This window comes from Canis lupus, chromosome 29, assembly GCF_003254725.2.
Source record: "Canis lupus dingo isolate Sandy chromosome 29, ASM325472v2, whole genome shotgun sequence".
Lineage (NCBI taxonomy): Eukaryota > Metazoa > Chordata > Mammalia > Carnivora > Canidae > Canis > Canis lupus.
In genome coordinates, this window is record NC_064271.1 from 35,200,152 (window position 1) to 35,220,966 (window position 20,815).

General features: G+C 35.0%; 2 long non-coding RNA genes and 1 pseudogene across 17 annotated transcripts in view; 2 read left to right on the top strand and 1 right to left on the bottom strand.

Annotated features, from left to right (window-relative positions):
- LOC112650732 (uncharacterized) overlaps nt 1-16,631 on the bottom strand; it is a 94,118-nt gene extending 77,487 nt beyond the window's left edge. For 15 of the 16 annotated variants that reach the window (XR_007407183.1, XR_007407197.1, XR_007407195.1 and 12 more), the window contains exons 1-3: nt 16,347-16,631; nt 15,795-15,854; nt 118-213 (exon numbers count right to left, since the gene is read on the bottom strand). This is a non-coding gene — a long non-coding RNA (uncharacterized LOC112650732). Of the gene's footprint in view, nt 1-117; nt 214-8,132; nt 8,460-15,794; nt 15,855-16,346 lie in introns of all 16 variants that reach the window. The other variant, XR_007407194.1, reaches the window with a different exon arrangement.
- LOC112650834 (dynein light chain roadblock-type 1-like) lies at nt 3,914-4,457 on the top strand (annotated as a pseudogene).
- Nucleotides 16,632-19,294: 2,663 nt separating the features above from the next.
- On the top strand, nt 19,295-20,588 carry LOC112650806 (uncharacterized). Its single transcript, XR_003130465.3, has 2 exons — nt 19,295-19,498; nt 20,203-20,588. It is a non-coding gene; the product is annotated as an uncharacterized LOC112650806 (long non-coding RNA).
- The last annotated feature ends 227 nt before the right edge of the window (nt 20,589-20,815 follow it).

Consider the following 20,815-nt stretch of genomic DNA (forward strand, 5'->3'; position numbering starts at 1 on the left):
CAGCAGCAACAATTTCTCTCCAGAAATTTCTCCTCCCTTTGTTGTTTCCAAAGTATTTGACTCCAACAGATCTGAAGAGAGAAGCAGACCTCTATCGCTACTGGTGTATAATCTCACCTTCGGCTATAGAGGAACACTCTCTGGCATGTACTATCCCTCCAAAAATGTTTGTGGAATGGCAGTTGAATAGAACAAACCTGGATTTCTTTTCATCTGTTCAAAAAAAAAGAAAGTCAGACAGACTAAACAGGGACCAGTACTAAGCACAAGTTTGTATGCCAATCGTGTATTAAAACATATTGTTATTGCTTAATTATTTTTCCATTGTACCAGAAGTGTCTCACTAAGCCATAATAAGACATGAAAAAACAAAAGGTGGCTTTAGATCATATATTATTTTATTTTGACTTTAAAAACATCAAATTCTTGAGCAGATATTCAGTAAAATGACAGAAAAGAAAGGATGTACTGCTGGATCAGGAATACCAAAATTTCCATAACTCTTTGTTCTTCATTCTCGATTTTTGAAATGCTTTACGTTTTGAGGATCCAATTCAAGTCTCTTCACTTTCTATATTTCCAAGCACAATTAATCATCCCTCTCACATTCCCTAGGTCCATTGTGTATGCTTTTATGTGGTACTGATTCAATTCTACCTTGTTGTTAAGGTTATTAGTTAACGCCTGATTTCTCCCACTGAGTTATAATCTACTTTGCAGTCAGGGCTTTGCTGTGTTCAGAATGGTACTTGTCAAGTTATTTAAAGTGAATGAAGAAATAAACAAAATGTATGAATAATTAATTAAATAAATAGAGAATAAGAGAGAAACCCTGATAACAAAAGGCAAGGCAATTCCTCCCAATTGTTGGAAGTTATATTTTTGAAAATATCTTATTAGCATACCTGAGATTGGCAAATTTGAGATCTCAGAAAATAAATAACTAAAAACCATATATATGCATATTTTTGCATATGTATACATATACTATATGTATATAAGCATAATATGTATATGTATATATATTATATAAAATTTAAGTTACAGTGATTTCCTCACCAGTGACCCTCCAGTCTTTTTTTTTTTTTAAAGATTTTATTTATTTAATCATGAGAGACACAGAGAGAGAAAGAGAGGCAGAGACACAGGCAGAAGGAGAAGCAGGCTCCATGCAGGGAGCCCGATGTGGGACTCGATCCCAGGTCTCCAGGAGCATACCCCAGGCTGAAGGCAGCACTAAACCGCTGAGCTACTTGGGCTGCTCTCCAGTCTCCTTTTTAAGATCACTCTTAACTACACTGGGCCTACTCAGGGAATTCAGAGTATATTCCCATCTCAAGATCCTTAATCACATCACTAAAGTTCCCTTTACCACTTTAGAAAACATATTCCCATTCTGAAGATTGGGATGTGGCCATCTTCCAAGAGTATCTACCATGTAGGCTATTATCTAACAGTAGCAGAGCTTACAACCATGATTCTTTGGAATTGACTATCAAAAAATAATGAGGAAATCAATTTCCCATGTTTTAGAAAGAGTGATGGCAAAAGTGTTTTTCATGTTCTCTATAAGAGACTGAAGCAAAAGAGTACATAAAAGATCAAAATTGAAGTAAGCATGCAAATATTAAATGCTTTAAGTTAAAATAAGCATTAATTTGAGATACTTAAAAAAAGACAAATCTTGGGACCTTTAAAATCGAATAATATAGACACAACTGCAATAATATAGACAACTGTTAACATGTATTCAGTATTGTCTGTGTAAAGAATATGTGTGTGTGTATATATGTATATATTTATACACAGAATATATATATATATATATATATATATATATATATATATATATATATAAAGAGAGAGAGAGAGGGAAAAATTTATTATAGAAATCTGCTACCTGCAATCTGGACAAAAGTCATTGGTATAATTCAGTCCAAGTCTAAAGGCCTGAGTAAGAAGATTCCAAAGCCCCAGAATTAGAAAGCTGATGGCATAAACCACAGTCTGAGTCTAAAGTTCCCAGAACCAGGAGCACTGATGTCTGAGGAAAAAGGAAAATAGATGTCTCAGCTTAAGCAGAGTGCAAATTTGCCTTTCTTCTACCTTTTTGTTCTATTCAAGTCTTCAGCAGATTGAATGATTCCCCATTCACAGGAATTGTGATCAGAACAATTAAAATTGAGACTGTCAAAGTGAGTAAAAAGAAATCAAGATCCAAGAATACTGTACTGCCAAGAAAACTGATTTAAATTAATGACATATAGGTAAAGGATGGCAACAAATTTAGTGATTAAACAAACACAAATCAAAAGAAATCTAGAATAGGTATACTAATGTCAGAAGTGGTAGATTTCAGATCAAAGAAAATTACTGAGAAAGAGCCAATATATGATTACAAAAGGTCCATTCATCAAGATGAAACAAAAATTACACATGTATATGCACCCAGCAACAAAGCTTCCAAATTCAGGAAACAAAAATCTAATGAAACTGAAAAGAGAAATAGATGGACCCAAAGACTTCAATACTTCTCTCTCAATCACAGATAGAACAAATGGAAGGAAAATAAGCAAAGATACATAAAATCCTATTAATCCTATTAATCACTATCCAAGAATAGATATTCTTCTTGAGAACACACAGAACATTCACAAACAGAAAACATATTCTTAGGCACTAAACAAACCTTTAGATACTTAAAAGGACAGAAATTATACAAAGTAGTCTCAGGTCACACAGGATTAAATTGAAAATCAGCAATAGAAAGATAACCAGAAAATGCTCAAATATTTATCAATTACACTACATACATGGAAATAATTCATGGATCAAAGAGGAAGATTCAAAGGAATTAAAAATATTCTTAAATGAGTGGAAATAAAAATTAAAATGTCAAAATTTGTGAATTTAAAGCAGTGCTTAGGGAAATTTGCAGCATTAAATAAAATACTTTGGAAAAAAATCCCTGTGGTAGTTTAAAATATGTTGTCAAATTCTTTGATTCTCCTCTCTTTCAAGAAGTATTGCTCCTTCTTTGAGGACAGATTGAATGCTCTTGATGATTTTATGATGCATTACAAGGCCATAGTAAATAAGACAGAATGGTATCTGTGTCGTAATAGACAATCAGATCAAAGGTCCAAAACACAGAGTCTGGAATTAGACCTACAGATGTATACGAATAACAATTGTGGCAAAGACATAAAGGCAATTAGGTAGGAAAGGGATATCCTTTTTAACAAGTAGTGTTGGCACAACTGCACTTTCATCCATCACAAAAGAGAACAATAAAACTTGACCCATAGCTCACTCCTTAAACAAAACTGGCTAAAAATAAATCATACCTAAATGTAAAATGTAGAACTATAAAACTTCTTGAAGAAAGCACTAGAGAAAATCTTTGTGACCTTAAATTAGGCAAAACAATTGTTAGATATGGCAAAAAAATGCACAATGTAGAAAAGAAAAACTGATAATTAAATTTTACTGAAATTAGAAACTTTTGTTCTCTGAAAAGAATGCAAAGAGAAGCCACATGTCTGACAAAAGACTAGTGTCCAGAATATTTAAAGTACTTTCAAACCCAACACTATGATGACAAACAATACTGTTTTAAAAATAGGCAAAAGATTTGAATAGACACTTCCCTAAAAAAAGATATAGGAATAGCAAATAAGTCTTTGAAAAGATGTTCAACATCACTATTCAGAAAATACAAAGTAAAATCACAGTGAGATATCATTAAGGGCTCATTAAAATGGCTGAAACGTAAAGAAAATAAAATGAAACTAACAAGCACTAGTGAAGATATGTAGCAACTGGAACTCTCATACACTGCTGATGGGGATGCAAATAGAACAGCAATTCTAGACTGAATGCTGGCGTCCTGGAGCCACTGGATCGGTTGGAAATGGCAGAGGTGAAGAAGACACTGAAAGGACTTCAGAGCCAGAAGGGAGCACCGGGCATCATCGTGGTGAACACAGAAGACATTCCCATCAAGAGCCATGGACAATCCCATCACTACACAGTTTGCCAACCTCATGCACAACTTCACCTTGAAGGCCGGAGCACCATGCATGAAATTGACCCCTGGAATGACCTCACCTTCCTTCAAATTCGCTCCAAGAAAAATGAAATTCTGGTTGCACCAGATAAAGACTGTTTCCTGATTGTGATTCAGAATCCAACTGAATAAGCCACTCTCTTGGCTTCCTGCATCATTCCTTAATGTAATAGCCCCTAGGAGTGATAATATTAATCATTCAACCAACTGGCAGGTGGAAATCGCCTTAGAGCCTACTTAGACTGATCCAGTGCCCAAAGTCATCAAAGTCATCCCTCTGCTGGCCAGTCACTCTTGAATTCTTGGGAGGACCTTCTTTCCTCACCTCCAGATTTTGGAGCAAGAGCTTGAGCAGCCCACACACCCTGCTTCCTTCCATCTGACCTTCAGTTCATTTTGTCACCCTTGGAAAAGTCTGTTTTTCTTTAATTAAAAATAACTAAAGTGCTATAAAAAAAAAAAAAAGAACAGCAATTCTACTCTTAGGTATTCACCCAAGGTAAATTAATTTTAGTTCATACAAAAACCTATATATGACTGTTTAAAGTAGCTTCATTCATAATTTCCCAAAACTTGAAATAAGTTATATATTCTCCAGCAAATACATGAATGAACAAACTGTAGTACATCCATAAGATGGAACACTCAGTAATAGCAAGGAAAAGTGAAGCACACACAATATGGCTGAAAATGCTAAGTAAAAGAAGCCAGACCCAGAGGTTACTTAAGATATGATTCCATTTTAGAAGAACTTCTTGTTTTGTTTTGTTTTTAACAATTGTGGGAGAGGGTTTTTTTTTTAAGATTTTATTTATTTATTTCAGAGAGAGAGAGGCAGAAAGCATAGAGTGGGGAGAGAGGGGCCAGAAGAAGAAGCAGATTCCCCGCTGAGCAAGGAGCCCAACTCAGGGCTCAATCCCAGGACCCGGGGATCATGTTCTGAGCTGAAGGCAGGTGTTACCCTACTGAGCCACCCAGGTGTCTCAATTTCAGAAGACTTTCTAGAAAGGCAAGACTATCAGTACAGAGAAAAGATCAGTAATTGCTAGGGGTTGTGGTAGGAAGAGAGAGGTTGTCTACGCAGGAATACCCTAGGGGAACTTTGGGTTGGTGGCACTGTGGTAGTGGGCGTTTGACACTATTTTTCAAAATCCATAGAAAAATATGAGTATAAAATCAGCTTTGTTAGCAAGATTTTGTTTTCACAGAACAGTTACCATGGAAGATCAAACAATTCTTTAAGCAGATGCATACACACACACACACACACACACAATTGTTCCTCATTATTCATGGATTCCATATTTGCGAATTTGCCTGCTAGCTAAAATTCATGTGTCACCTCAACATCAGTGCTTGGGCTCCTTCATAGTCATTTGTGGGCACATGCATATGTAGGGTTGTGAAAAATTTGAGTCACCTGACATGTATGTTCCCAGCTGAGATGAAACTTTGCCTTCTGATTTCAACTCTCATACTATAAAAGAGTGTCCTTTGGGGGGATGTATCTGGTGCCAAGTTTTTTCACATTTTTGTGCTTTTCATTGGTGATTTCAGCATTTACAATGGAACCCCCCAAAATAGCGCTTCCGTGCTAGCTCTGTTTCTAAGCTGTGACTGATGTGCCTTAGGAAGAAAATGTGTACATGAGATAAGCTTCATCGAGGCATGAGTTATAGTGTTGTTGGCCATGAGTTCAATAAAACAAGATTATATACTGATCATTTAATAAAAATGTGATCAGAGGCTCTGAGTACTTCCCCTAGAAGAAATGGTTCAATATTCACTACCTCGGTGTTCAACAGTGACAAAAACAGAACTACTGTGGCTAGTAAGAGCCAAGTGTGCTATATAGATTTATGTATACATTTATAACATATACATAATTATATACTTGAAAGGATGTTCTATTTAATTCTAAAATTTAAAAAAAGTTTATAAGCAACCATTTTTTAAATTCCTGGGCTTGATTTCATACTTGTATAATCTTGCACAACTTGTACAATGCTGTAATCATTTTTGCAATCATATCCCTTCTGGAGCTTATTCTCAGCTCAAAGACTTTATATAATAAAGTTTGGCATCAGAAGTCCCTTTTCTGTGGTCTTCCTCGATCTTCAAGTTGTTCAGTGATTCTCAGCAGAAAGGGTACAGCTTAATTCCCTGTTAAGGTGATTGCAGTGGACATTTTTTTCAATTTACATTTTATCAGAACCCTGAATCTAATCTTTCCTTCTCTCAGCCAACAGAGAAATTGAATGATATGAGGAAAAAGTTGCCTCTTTCCTTCTATCCAGCCTCTGCTTTTAGCTTTCAATTTCAATCAACAACCAAAACCATATAATGTTTCTACCTAGATGTAAAGATCATGGCTATCATCATTTATTCTATAATTATAAAATAATTATTTATCACTCTTTTTTAAAAAAAATAGAGAACTTGTCCTCATAAAGGAAAGCTCTAGAATTTAATAGTGTTCTACAGAGGTTACTTGAAATACACTCCCCCCTTCTCTTAAAAGCTGATGTTGCAGTTAGCACCAGTAAACACTCTTTAAAGAGACAAACATATCTCTGGTGGAAATTACAACATCTAAAGTTACTGAGGTTTTTTTTAAAGGATATTTAAAGTGCTCTCATAAAATCAATTATAATTAAATTAAGATAACGTTTGAGGAGGTAGCAAAGAAGAGACATCAAAACCAAAGCCCACCCACTGAGATGAAACATTCAGATTTTTCATTAGTTGATTTTTCTTTCTTTCCTTCCTTCTTTTTTCTTGTCGTTCCTCTGTTTTCTTTCTTGCCTTTCTCCCCTTCTTTCTTATTTTACTTATTGGATGTCTATTGAGCACTTTGCAAGTTTATGTTCCATCCAGTCCAGTCTTTCTGATTTCGCCATTTATAAGAATATTTGTTAGGACTAGCACTCAGCCAAAATCGAAGTTTATCTTCTCTGTCTCTCCCTTTATGATCTCTATGACAGATATCTCCTGCACTAGACTCAAAGAATCTCTTCTTCCAGCAGCCAAATAGGGCACTTAAAGCTTGCCCAAGTTTGAGGGAGAAAAATTAAGCTATACAATGCTTTTATCTTTCCTCTGTGGTGGTGATAGCACCTTTACACACCTTAAATAATAGAATATTTATTATATTTTTAAATTCACCTGTAATTTCTCTAAAGGCCTAGTGATTGGGAACATTGAGCCTTTTGGAAATATTAAAAGAACTGAGAAAGAAATCTCAGGGAAAAGATAAGGAATTGCTTTGGAAAGATCACTGGAGTGTTGTATAGTTCTATCTTATAAATCAGATAAGATTTATGAAATTCCATGGAGATAGAATTGTTTCTGGCTAAGAGCTTTATATAAGGGATTTACACATTTTCTACTTTTTTTATTGCGAGTAATGGAATACATATCCCGTGAAGAATGAACATATGGGACTGAAACACTTTTACGTGCATGTCTGGGCGGCACTGGAACTCTTTCAGAATATGAATATGAACCAGTGAAAAATGTCAAATATTTAATCTATTGTAAAAATGGATCCTTAGGCTACTTAGCATGCATTGGAGAAAATAGCAAGATTTGGCTTGGATTTAGACTGTGGAAGGAAATGGCCCTTTGTCCAATTTCACATTTCCTGTTAGGAAACACTAGGGCATGCAATTTCAGAGGCCGCACTATTACATATAGATATTGAAAGCATGTACATGAGTGTTTTAGATGAGAAAAGAAAACCAAACAGCTCCCTTCGCTCTGAATAAAGGTTTATTAATGCAACTAATTCAACAGATTTTTTTACTAAAGGACTACTGAGGGAGGCAGAGCAATAAACACCAGGAGTAAACGATAAAGAATCAATGGCCCCTGTCCCCACCAAAGAGCTCATTGTCTACCTAGGGCAAGACATATCAAGATAAATAACTAAATGAATGAATGGCAAAATCTATGCTATATTATTAAACTGATTCAAATATATATATGCACACATATGTACATACACATACACACACATATTTGGGCTCCGACTAAACATCAGAACTCAGATAATTTGGCCTACCTCCACATTCACCAATACGCTTTGCTTTTATCATCAATACATTGCAGCCTTGTATGATAGTTCATGTGATCTGAACATGCCACTTCTGGAACTTGCTATAATAATGTCACTCTTCTTTGCCTCCCAAACAATGTCGCTACTACTATGCCAAATTACATTGGGAATTGGATTTAGTAGCAAGAGGCAACATTCTTCACAGGGTATTGAACCAAGAATCTGAAGATTTGGCTTCTAGGCTCAATCATTTATTCTTGATATGATGCTGATATAATCATCTACTTTGGCCTCCTTGTCTGTCCCATAGAAAAATGATACTTGCCCTGTTAACTAAAAATGAAATTGGACATGGTCAAAAAATGTTTATTAATCAATAATAAGGTAAATTAGCAAATATCCTTAATTTTCACACTAATGTAAAAATTTCTTTTATAGGGGGATCCCTGGGTGGCTCAGCGGTTTAGCGCCTGCCTTTGACCCAGGGCATGATCCTGGAGTCCCGGAATTGAGTCCCACGTTGGGCTCCTTGCATGGAGCCTGCTTCTCCCTCTGCCTGTGTCTCTGCTTCTCTCTTTCTTTCTGTGTGTCTCTCATGAATAAATAAATAAAATCTTTAAAAAAATTTATTTCATAAATTTTGTTAGCATGAAGGATCTGCTTCTATCAATATTTGGTTAAGGAAAAATTAGATAGGTAACTGAGTGTTTCAAAATTTCACATTAAATATGTCCAAGTAAACTTAAGATCACCTTTAAAATTGAGAAGCAAAGATAATATGCAGCAGAAGTGATTTTTAAACTATGGTGCTTGACTTGTGGTCTTTACTAGAGATATTTTAATTAGCACTATGAAGTCATTATCATTCTTCCTATGTCTTCCCTCATGTCAAATTCTTTCAAAAGAAAATAGAGATTCAACTCTATGTTTCAAAGAAATATGCCTTTATTTTTATGCCAAACTTTTCAGAGCTTATTAATAATCTACAAAGGAAATGCTGAGCCACAAAGCATTTTCACAGAAAGCATCAACTCAGATGCAAAGGAAATAAAAAGCCACCTGAAAAACCACAACTTTTAATGGCACTTCTTTAATAATGAAAAAGCATTCAATTCTCTGCTCAATAATCCTATTAGAGCCACCGCTTTGAAAATTTATACCAAAATAATCAGTTTAAAGTAAATGATTTTTCTCAGAAAGCACTGCTGCTCTAAAACCTTATTTCTCCAGTTTTTATCGAGTATGATTATAAGGGCCAGTCATAATGCTTGATAATAGAATACTGTCAATCCTTAATCAAATATCAGCTAGTCACTACTTCATCTGGGAGCAGTTCTAATAAAATGCAATTTTTTTATTCTCTTTGTCATCTTCTTTGCAGAGAAACATCATCACCACACAGAAACAGTAAATAATGGATCATTGTGCCAATTGTCCCTAAAGATTAGTGTGTGAATGGGGGGGGGGGGGATTTCTCAATCCCCCTTTTTAAAGTATTTTTCTGAAATTGAATTTGACTGCATGACTTTCTAGTTATATAAAACAATGATTAATTCTTAACTCTTATTTGCTTCCATCGACTACGGAATTGGGTAGAATTTTACTTGGGAATTCTTGGAGGGCCTGACCAAGGAATATGATAGGGCAATGATAAGCTAAGGACAAACTGGATTTGCTGCAACAACTAAATAAGCAGCCAGGGAAGAAAGTCATGTGCTAGCTGGGTTGGTCCCCGTCAGGATGCTTAGAAGAGAACAGGAACAGCCAAAGGAAACCAGTGCACAGGCCATGTGCAGAGAGTGAAACTGGTTGTGTTTTTTATTGGTTTCTTTGAACGCCATGCAACAGGGGCAGAGAGTAAATCTGCATGGGTGTGGGCAGGACACGATTCCTTTGGAATCTGTTTTCCTGACATGCATTTAGGAGAACAGAGAGCAACAAGCAAAATTAGGAGAGCTATCAAATATTCAATTTAGTCTGCTGACTCTTCCACTGATCTTCACGGCTGCCCTTTCTCTCTCCTACCTGGCACTTTCCTGTCCAAGACCGTGAAGCTGCCTGGTTAATTCAGTCCAAGGTTATGACTTTCTGACTCTCCCCAAGTTCACTTCCACCTACGGATCCTGTCTTAGCTCTCATTACCTCATGTTTCCTAAAGGAGAGATAGTCTTACCTGACAAACTAGACCTAAAGCTTTAGACAAACTGGACTTGTGGTCTTTACTAGAGATATTTTAATTAACTTCTCCAAACTCATGTGTTTTCCTGTCTCTACACCTTTATTCACACTCTATTCTTCTGCCTGGAAAATCTCCCTCACCAACTTCCATCTGTGCCTATAAAGGCTCTGTCAAATACCACCCCAGCTTCCACGAAGCCTCCTGAAGTTCCTTATCTCAGCCCTAATTCACTTCTTGCATCCATGGCACTACATATTCCTTTTATTCTAAAATATATACCATTCTGCACTTCCTCACACTCACTTGTATGCCTTACAACCAGAGAAGTACAAACTACTCGAGAGCAGAAATCAAATGTACACACTTAGGTTCCCCACAGTGATTAAGCAAGTGCTGTCTTCTCTTAGTAAGTTCTCATGTCTGCTGCATTAATTGAATCTTATTCATAGTTATCTCCTCTGAAAAATATAGCCAATCAACAATGAAAGGAAATATGAGGAACATAGAGGTATGATACATTTTTGGCTGGGTAGAAAAAAATATCCCTACAATTTCCAGGAAATTATTAGCTCTTTCCTCCTTGGTTTCTTAGAGGAATGAGCCAGACAACTTTTCTATGTGATACATTTGCAAAACTGTGTATCTGACATTAACTGCTTGAAACTTTACATTTAAAAGAGGAAGAAATAACAAAATGCATTATTCCTGACTTTTAAAATGTTGCTTGACATCAGTTGTATGAGGATATTTTTTATAGTAACTACCAGATAAAGGTGCGTGCACCTAAAGTGAATGGGTGAAAAGAGAAATAAAGGGAAAGAGACAGAACATAGGAGAGAGCTAGAGATTATATATAGTCATTGTTGACAGAATGACTTGCACTTGCTTCAAGCACACGTAATAACCTTTCATTTTTCATTGACTAGAAAATATGTCAACTAAAATTTTCCTTTACTCATCCTCTTTATAATATATATGTGTGTATATATATATATATATATATATATATACATATATATATAATCTCAAAACTTTATAGCAACATGGAAATACCCTATATTTCATTTTAAGGGCCAATCCTTAAGCTATGCTGCTCAACTTGAGGTCTTTATTAGAGATATTTTAATTAGCACCATGAAATCATTATAATTCTTCCTGTATCTTCCTTCATGTCAAAGTTCTTTTAAAAGAAAATAGAGGTTCACTTCTATCTTTCAAGGAAATATGGTTTTATTTTTATGCCAACTTTGTGATCAATGTATAGGACAAAATCCATAGAACTTGATTAAGACTCCTCTTAAAAGTTCTAGAAAATTTTAATTAATTGGAAATGCAAGTGGCAAAGCACATTACATTTTCATTTTTATTTGTACCAGGAGCATTCATTTCTAAATTTTCAAGTATTTTTTTAAATGGCCAAATTTTAATATCCATGTCATTAAACATTCTAAATCAATAGAAGTGGTAACAATTAACAGCTCCATCTTCCTCCACCTTAATCATGCTCCTCAAAGCCATCGTCATTTAATATTTCTGTATTAAGTTGCTCTGTAGGTTACTTTCATACTGCTAAGTAATATGCTTACATAGCTATTTCTTAACTTATCACCCTTAGATCATTTCCATTGATTTTCAGTCATGATAGATGAGGATTTATTTCACATGATTCTCACTACTCTCCCTCAATTTTTCTAGTTAGATTGTTATTTTTAGTACCTATGCCTTCATACCATATATTATACTTAAATTTTAATTTTTTGTTCCATTAACCATGGACTGTATCCTTGGACTGCTCACTTTGTAAGATGATGTTTCATAAGGTAACATCGTCAAGTTTTCAAATCACAAGGGCAAGATCAATCCTCCTTTGTTTAATAAAAAGAAAGAAGAGGACAGTGTCCCAAACCTCTCCTCTTTAGGGTGTCACCTTGAAAACCTAACAAGCCTGATAAGAAGTCAGATCTTTTAGTCCTATGGTGCAAGGCTGTGGGCTACATGATCCTTGAACCTGGGAATATACATGTCCAAGATTAAGTGAGAAGTATCCAACTGTTCAGGAGACAGTCACAAGGCAATTGCTCTCACCTCTCAAGGAGATAAGAGAAGGTTTCATTATTCTCTCTTTGACTTTTCTGTATCATTCTGAGTGAAAGTCTGTCCAGACTTTGCAGACATTGCCGTACTACCCTTACGCACATGGTAATTTCTAAGGTTTACTCACTGACAAACACATTCCCTCTTTCTCCTATATTGGTATGAGGGCCTGGAAGAGAGGGCTGTCTCTTGTTGGCATACTTACTTTATCTTTCCAACAGTTACTCAGACTGTACCCTCCTTCTCCCTCTCCCGGTACACTGCCAGTGTAACTTCAGTTTTTCACATTGTCAAGGCTAATAGAATTCACATTCTGTTCTTTAATTAGAATCTCTCCCATACATTGTCTGTACATTGATTAAAATGGCAAGTCAGTAGAAGAATTTGCATTGTTATGAACATGCAGATATTATCCATTACCAAGTACATCATGATAATACATAGTTTTCTTACTGTGCTATTCAAAGGAAAATGTTCCTGGCATCAAGATCAAAAGGTCTATCCTTCAAACCCAAATGATTTCTCATGTTAATCTACCTCATATTTGAAATATTCATTTTCTTATACAGTTTTGAGGCTTCTCCTTTTTTTTCTTCTCGAGAGAATAAACATACTGTCTCTTCATAATATCCCTGGTGTCTGTGGCTTCCTCCTTGTTCTGTCTAGATCTCAAAATGCTTATCATTTTTGAAGACATAATTCTTGGAGCCCACTGAACCATTCTAATTTGTACCAAAATTTTTAAAAAGAGACTACTATACAGCTGCTATATTGTGATTTTTTTTCATTTGATGACTGAATCATTTCCCCTATTTTTTTTTGTTTTTTCGTTTTTTTGTTTTTTGTTTTTTTCATTTCCCCTACTTTGTGTATTATCCACCTTCGTTCTTTTTTTCAATGTCATTTTACTGTAATACACCCCCAAATAACTTTGTTATAACAAATGCATAGTTAATTAACTTTCCCAATTACAGCATATAGAAAAATGACTTCATTTAAATTGATTGAAAATTTGACTAAGACTAGAATTCTAATCTCAAAATCATTTTCACTCACAACTCTGAAAACCTTCTTCTCCTCTACTCCCCAACAAGCAGGTTTTGACTAATAAGAAGTCTAACATTTAATAATCACTCTTTGGAAGGTGATTTTTTTGCTTGGCATTGGATTTTGATGATTTTTTATTCACTCTCCCTTCCTTGCAGGCATTCAAGCCTGTGACTTCTCTGTCTCTACTTCATCAGTTAGCACTCTTTCACCACTTTTTATCTTCTGAGGATTTATTAAGATCTGTAGTGAAGAAAAGGCCAAGAATTTGGCCTTGGGGAATCTTTAAGGGCTGAGCCAAAATAGAGAAGGTGCCAAAAGAGATATGATAGAAAAGTCAAAGAGGTAAGATGAGAACCAGAAAGGAATGGTTTGTCACAAGCCAGAAGGGATGCTGCAGCAGTGTCGAAAGTGGATGAAACTGTATAGCTCCCTAACTTTGATTTTATCTCTAGGATAGGGAAAGCCTAATCTCATAATCCCTCAAGTTTTTTGGAGGTTTTTTTTTTTTTTTTTTTTTGATTCTGTTTCTACTGCTATCCTGGAACTCACTTTTATAGCTGCTCCTAGATCACACCTTCACATAGAATCATGCCACTTCTGAACTTCTATATGCCAATATCACAGTTTCTGACGACAGCCCCTTTGTTTCCAGTTTCTGATGCCCTTTTATCACTCTACAGCCACTATTCAATTCCATGATAACTCCAATCTTCCCAGAGTTAGATTCATTTCTTGCCTACTCATCACTTTAACTGCCCTATATCCCATGCTATAAACTTATTGCCTATTCTGGTTTTTCACTCCAGCTTCCCTCAACAACTCATATTTTCTACAGAATCACTGAGCAGCGTTGGACAAAACTGTAATACTTTGGCTACTGTTTGTACTACAAATTAATGGTCTCCAACCTGTGGGAGCCTCTCAATGCCATTCCATAATTCATCAAGTATCCCTAGGCACATTCTTTACTCTGTGATGGTGGCATTTGCATGATTGCCCTCACTCATCATGTTTCCCATCATTCTTACCAGTTTAGGGCTTAATTGCTTCCCACCTCACAGGGAGAATAAAAGCTATAGAATATATAAGCTCTCAACTATCTTTTAACCTATCGTAATCTGCTTCCTTTCATCTTTGACAAAGATGCGTGGCTTTGACCTATAGAGTTAACTATCATAATCATTTGGATTATAGATGTGTACTATATGTAGTCATAATCTATAAATAAAAAGGGAGAAGTTATATAAGCCACATTTTCTTACAAAATAAATATCAAGTAAAATTAAGCTAATTTGTGTTCAGCATTTGTTAGTTTGAGGTACACACACACACACACACACACACATACACATATATGTATATACATATACATATAGTTTAAATCCTAACACCAATCTTTTGGGGTAGGAGAAGAAATATGAAGCATAGCAAGTACAAGTAATTAAGTTCACATACTTCACAAACTGTAGACTCGGGTATACACCTGGGCAGTATGGCTCGTTTCCAGCAATTTACCATCATATGTAGATTTTTACATCAGGAAACCTCACATACTAAGATTTTTTTTTCATCTCCTATATATCTATTGTGTTTTTACATAGGAAATATGCAAAAATTAGTTTAACAAGAAGTGAACATCATATATACAAATATGTAACCAATGCTGTTTTTAGAAGTAAATTCATAGATTTAAATAGTCCAAATACTATTTTCAGCTTAACAAATACTATTTTCAAAGAAAGAACTAATGCCCTTAGTCTTCAGGACAATTCGGAATCTAGACCATGAATCATCTAGAGTTATTTTTGCTCTACATGATCATAGAAAAATGTTTCAAAGTATCTACAGATCCTCTAGATTCCTCTTTTTAAATTTAGAACTCTGCTACAAGCAAAGGCCTCTTTACCACCCTACTATTTGACTTAGAGAACTGCCCAGTATTTTTCATCAGCAAATATATCTGTATTTAATAAGGATTTTCTGTCACTTGGAAAACCTAAACAACTGAGGAATTTTCAGGATGAGAAGAACATCTTCTTTTTAATAAATGTAACCATTAGAAACAACAGTTGGAATTCTAAGTATGCATTCTAAGCAGGTTACTTGATTTAGCTAATAAAATCACAGGATGCCCAGTTAAATTCAAATTTCCAATAAACAACAAATAATTTTTAGTATGTTTCACACAATGTTTAGGACATTGTTAGGACAAAAAAGCATTTGTTGTTTATCTAAAATTCAAATTTAAATGAATTTTTAAAAATCTGTTGACGCTAGTTCTAATGTTATTAAGATATATTTAGTCAAAATATCAATTTTACAAGAATATTTTAATTATACTTTACCCATCAAGGTATGACAGACAAGACTTCAACCTTTGGGGGCGGAATCATCAGAATGGCATCCTGGAATAACGAAAGACCACAAGGACCAGTGACCTAGATGGTTTCATGGATATAGATACATATGCGCACACACACGCACATACACCCCTCAGAATTTCTGGAGATTACTGCAAGCGATTGGGATTTCTAACTGGGCAAGTAGACTTTAAATTAGAGATATTTGAATATTAGTATTTACATTATTTCTATTTATACCCTTGGACTGGTGGAGCCTATAACCTTCAAGGTACATATATAATGTTTCAATGTCTACAAAGTACAACCAATATATACCTTATTTTAGTAAATGGCACCCCCACCGATCCAGTTATTCAAACCAGAAATTGTAGATGCATCCTTGATTTATCTCTATTTCTCACCCCTCACATCATGCTAAGTCCTATCAGCTCTACTTAAGGATCTCAGAATCTGTTCTTTGTACCTTCCCCACTGTCCCTACTCAGTGAGGTCGCCATCCCCCGTAGCACTGACTACTGGTGAAAGCCAGCTTACCTGCCTCTCTGCATTTCCTCTTGCTCTGAATCAATCCGTTTCCCACAGTGCTGTTGTAGTAATTTAAAAAAAAATGCAATTCTGTTGGTGACCCTTTGTTTGAAGCCCTTTTAGGTTTTCACATTCTTCTTATGACAGAGGCCAAAATCTTTAACCTAGCACTATATGATTTAGGCTCTTCCTTCCTTGCTGATTTTGGGAAAACCTTGTTAGCTTTACTAGTCACACAGTAAAGGACAAATTCTGTTATTTGGCACTCTCTCAGTACCATTTTTCTCCCTTAGGGTCATGTCAAACCAATAATCATTTATGTCATAATGTATGTGATTATTTGTGTCATTATTTGCTTGATATCTTTCTTCCCTACTAAACTGTAAGCTGCCCAAAAACCTAGTTGCTATCCATATTTCTCTCTCACTACATTCCCAGTGCCTAGGCAATGCTTACATTTATGAGATGGAAGAAAAATAATAGCTACATAAATAAAAGAAAAAAATGTATGAATATTTGTAGGTCCCCTAGAAGTAGCTCTTACAATGGGGATTGATTCCCACCTAATGCATTTGTACTTTCCAGCAGGGAAGAAGTTGTATTAAAGAAATTTAATTTTTTTTTAAGTAGATTTTTATATCCTTTCTAGGAAAATTCATTTGAATATTCACACCTTCTTCTCCTGCCAACATGTCTCAAAATCACACACTGAGAAAAAAAAAATTTCAGAAAATTCTGAGAACAGCTGGTTAGCATATTTCTTGATTTTTCTAAACTTATATAGAAAATAAGTAAAGAGAAAGTCATGAAGATCAGGCCTGTGCATTGTCTTCTCAAAGAAGAGAACCTGAATATAACCCTTTCAGTTGGGTTTGCTTTAAAGAAACCAGTACATAACAAATTCTAGAAAAATCTCCTTAGGTAAAGGTTACAGGCTGTCAGAGGACCTCAGTTCCTTTCTCACTGTTCATTAAGCAAGCCCAAGTAAGGCTGTCGAAAGCCATTCAAGCTTGGTGGACCCTGACAATGTTTCCAAAAAATGGAGTTTGTGTACAGGGGAGGAGGAGGGTAAAGAGTCATATGCTATTTTCAAGTGTTGATATTATACTCGCAATTTCTTTGGTTTATTGTTCATCAGAGCAATTTAAAAGACAAGAATGAGTAAGCAACAAGGCACTGTTTAAGTAGATCATTCAAGCTTACAAAAAAATCTAACCACTACATCTAATTACAAAGAAAAGGAAATCACTAAAAGAATTATTTCAAGTATATTAAGAATAATACAATAAAGATATTAAAAGTTAAACGAGTGGCTACCATTTTACTGGCACTATTTGAACAGATATGGATAAATAAAACCAACCTGAAAAAGAGGAGGGCAGTGACTTCTGACACCTTTGGCTGTCTAGCATTTTTATGCTACTTTATATAAACAAATCTAAAAAAATTTACCTTAAATTACTGAAATTAAGATAGCAAGTGTGTTCATTTTCCAGGGCTACCATGACAAAGTAACACAGACTGGGACTTAATGAAAATTCATTTCCTCACAGCTCTGGAGGCTAAAAGTCTGAGACTGAGATATAGGCAAGGTTGGTTTCCTCTGACACCTTTCTCCTTGGCTTGCAGGTGGCCATCTTCTTCCACTGTCTCAGTCTTCTGCACTTGTCTGTGTCATAATCTCTTTTTTTCTAATCTCTTCTTATAACAACAGTCATATCGGAGTAGGGCCCACCAATATGACTTCATTTTACTTTAATGAATCCCTGTCTCCACATACAGTCACATACGAGCTAATATGGGTTAGGACTTCAATGTATGAATTTTGAAGGGATACAACAGCATATGTTTTAAATATCTCATATTTTTGTTCTATCTCCTATTTTTTTAATTGAGGCATAATCCACATACTATAAAATTCACCCTTTTAAGTGTACATTTTAAAAAAAGAAAAAAATAAAGTGTATATTTATGTTTCATATGACTCTTTGGGATGGATGTCTGCATATATTTGCTTCCAGAAGAAATATGAGTTTTCTTAAGTATGATTTTATGGAAACCCAGTAGCCTTCATAAAATGATAAAAAAGAATTTGAGACACTGGTGAAAGTAGGAGGGTGTCATGTACTTTTAGCAGTTGAATAGAATTTTTGTACATGTATCAAATTTCAAAATGGTGACTTCTTCTATTTTCTGCCTTTAATTTGTTACTTCTTTAACCCAATGGTTTACTTAAAACCTAGAATTCAAATATATGGGAGTTTATTTCTCAACTCAACCACCAGTTATTTCAGTGATGTTGGGAGCATGGCCAAGAACTTGCCCATTCCCCCACCAGCTTTCCATAACAGAAAGATGACACCCAAACAGCTCTCTTCCAGAAGTACACTGAGATGTGTTGATATCGATTGAAAGAGCTGAACACAAATCTCCCTAAGCATTTGTCTCATAACGATAGGTCATTACTATCTTTCCAACTAAAATATCTCTTTGTTAAAACGTAGTCTCTCCTTACCTTCCCCCACTCTCCTAAATGATAAATGTTGCTTTTTTTTTTTTTTTGTAATAAAGTATGTAACGTACACTTTTTCTAACAGGAAATCAGATAGGCTGTGCACCCCAGACAAACATACACAGAGAAAGTAAGAGACATATACACTTAGGGAGGAGAGATATTCAGCTTATATAATGATTATAATCTTTTAAAGAAAAAATGAGGATATTACATCTATCTGTGTTAATATAAAATTTGTCTTTTAAAATGAAATACTTTATTTACGTTTGCTGTTTGGTTTTACTAACTGTACCATTTCCATATCTGATAACACTTTGCAGAAAAAAGTTCCACCAGGTAAGTTGCTCTTACTAGAAAATTAGTAAGTCACATCATAATTTTATTGATAGTAAAATATATTATTGTAATTACATAAAATTGCCTTTTTCTTGGCCTAGAAACAACCTATTACATAGCAGCATACCAATTAATACTTCTTTGTGTTTTTCCACAGGCTGTTGGTATTCTTGTGAGAGTAAAAAGGGAAACTTAAATCAGTGCTATTTTTCTTGATGGCTCCATGGATCCAAAAGCCCACTGAAGTCAATAAGATTTTGTCTTTAGCAGAAATGTTGCATTGTTACCCTTATATTATCTCTGTGGGAAGGTACAGGAAAAAAAAATTAACTGGCCTAGTTACTTTCAAACACCCAGCCTGGCTTATTTTAAAATATATTAGAGGCTTCACTAATCTTCAAAGGGAAAATAGCAAATTTAGCATATTGTGAGTAATGCTTATAATAGTGGTATAATGCAACCAAAAAAAAGTTGATTTGTTTGGTTGATGTCTAATGAGTTTCTTCCCTTTTTTGAAATATTTTCTTTGGTTTCATGTCCACTAGTTTCCTTTAACATACTGATAACAATCGTTCCCCAGGACCCCTGGCTAGGAAATCACAGTCAGCCAGGCCTGAAGCCTTTCTTCACGGATTGTCAAGGCAGATCTGATTACTCTAGAGACCTTCCTTCAGTTTCAGGACAGAAGCAAATGTGTCTCTATGTGGAACACCAGTCACAATGGCAGACATTTCCTCTGATCTGACTAATCATTACTGCAGAGTGAGATTATCAGAGAAAATAGAACATATTCAGAGATGTTTTCTTCCTAATGGCAGAAGTCTTAGTCTTTAAATATTCTCAAGACCTATCACCTCACAAAGAAATCAGGTTAAGAATTTCACCATTAACATGTCTCTCACCTGGGCACCTGGGCTGTAGAATTAGATATTTCCTTTTTTTTTTTTTTTTTCTTCTGTGGGAAAGTTCTTATTTTCTTTCTGTCTGTGTCCTAATCTGTGTGTCACCTTTTAGGACTGCTGTGAGGATTAACTGCAATGAGGATTAACGACAATGAGACTGGAAATATTTCATATATAGTAGCTCAAAAAAATCATTTCTAGAATAACTTTGTCATTTTGTCCTTGCATAGAATATTTGCAGATAAATCTTTTTTTTTTTTTTAATGTACAACAGCCCAAACCATAACTATTGTCATAGCAACATTTGTTTTTCCAGAAAGCTCTTAGTTTAGGGTAATTAGATATTTATTAAATATGACAGTCATCTCTTAACATACACAGGCAAGAGAGAATATCTGAATTTAGAGGATTAGACTCAAGAAGAGGAAACTACACCTCAAAAAAGAATAGAAGGTAGAAGAAAAGACATTTAACCTGGGTTTAAACCAACATTCTCAATGTAATCAACCATGTCAAAAGAGAAGTAAATTCTCATTTTTTAAATCTAGAAACATGTCAACGTTACTGCTCATATGTTAAATCATATATTTGATCTTTTTCTGCTTTTGAAAAAAGTGTTTTGCTTTACCACTATACAATTTTTCTTCCCCTTTTCCATTTTCTTTTATTTATTCACCAAGTACCAAATAAGGCACTGCAGAGTCAGAACTGAATTCTGAAGGTTT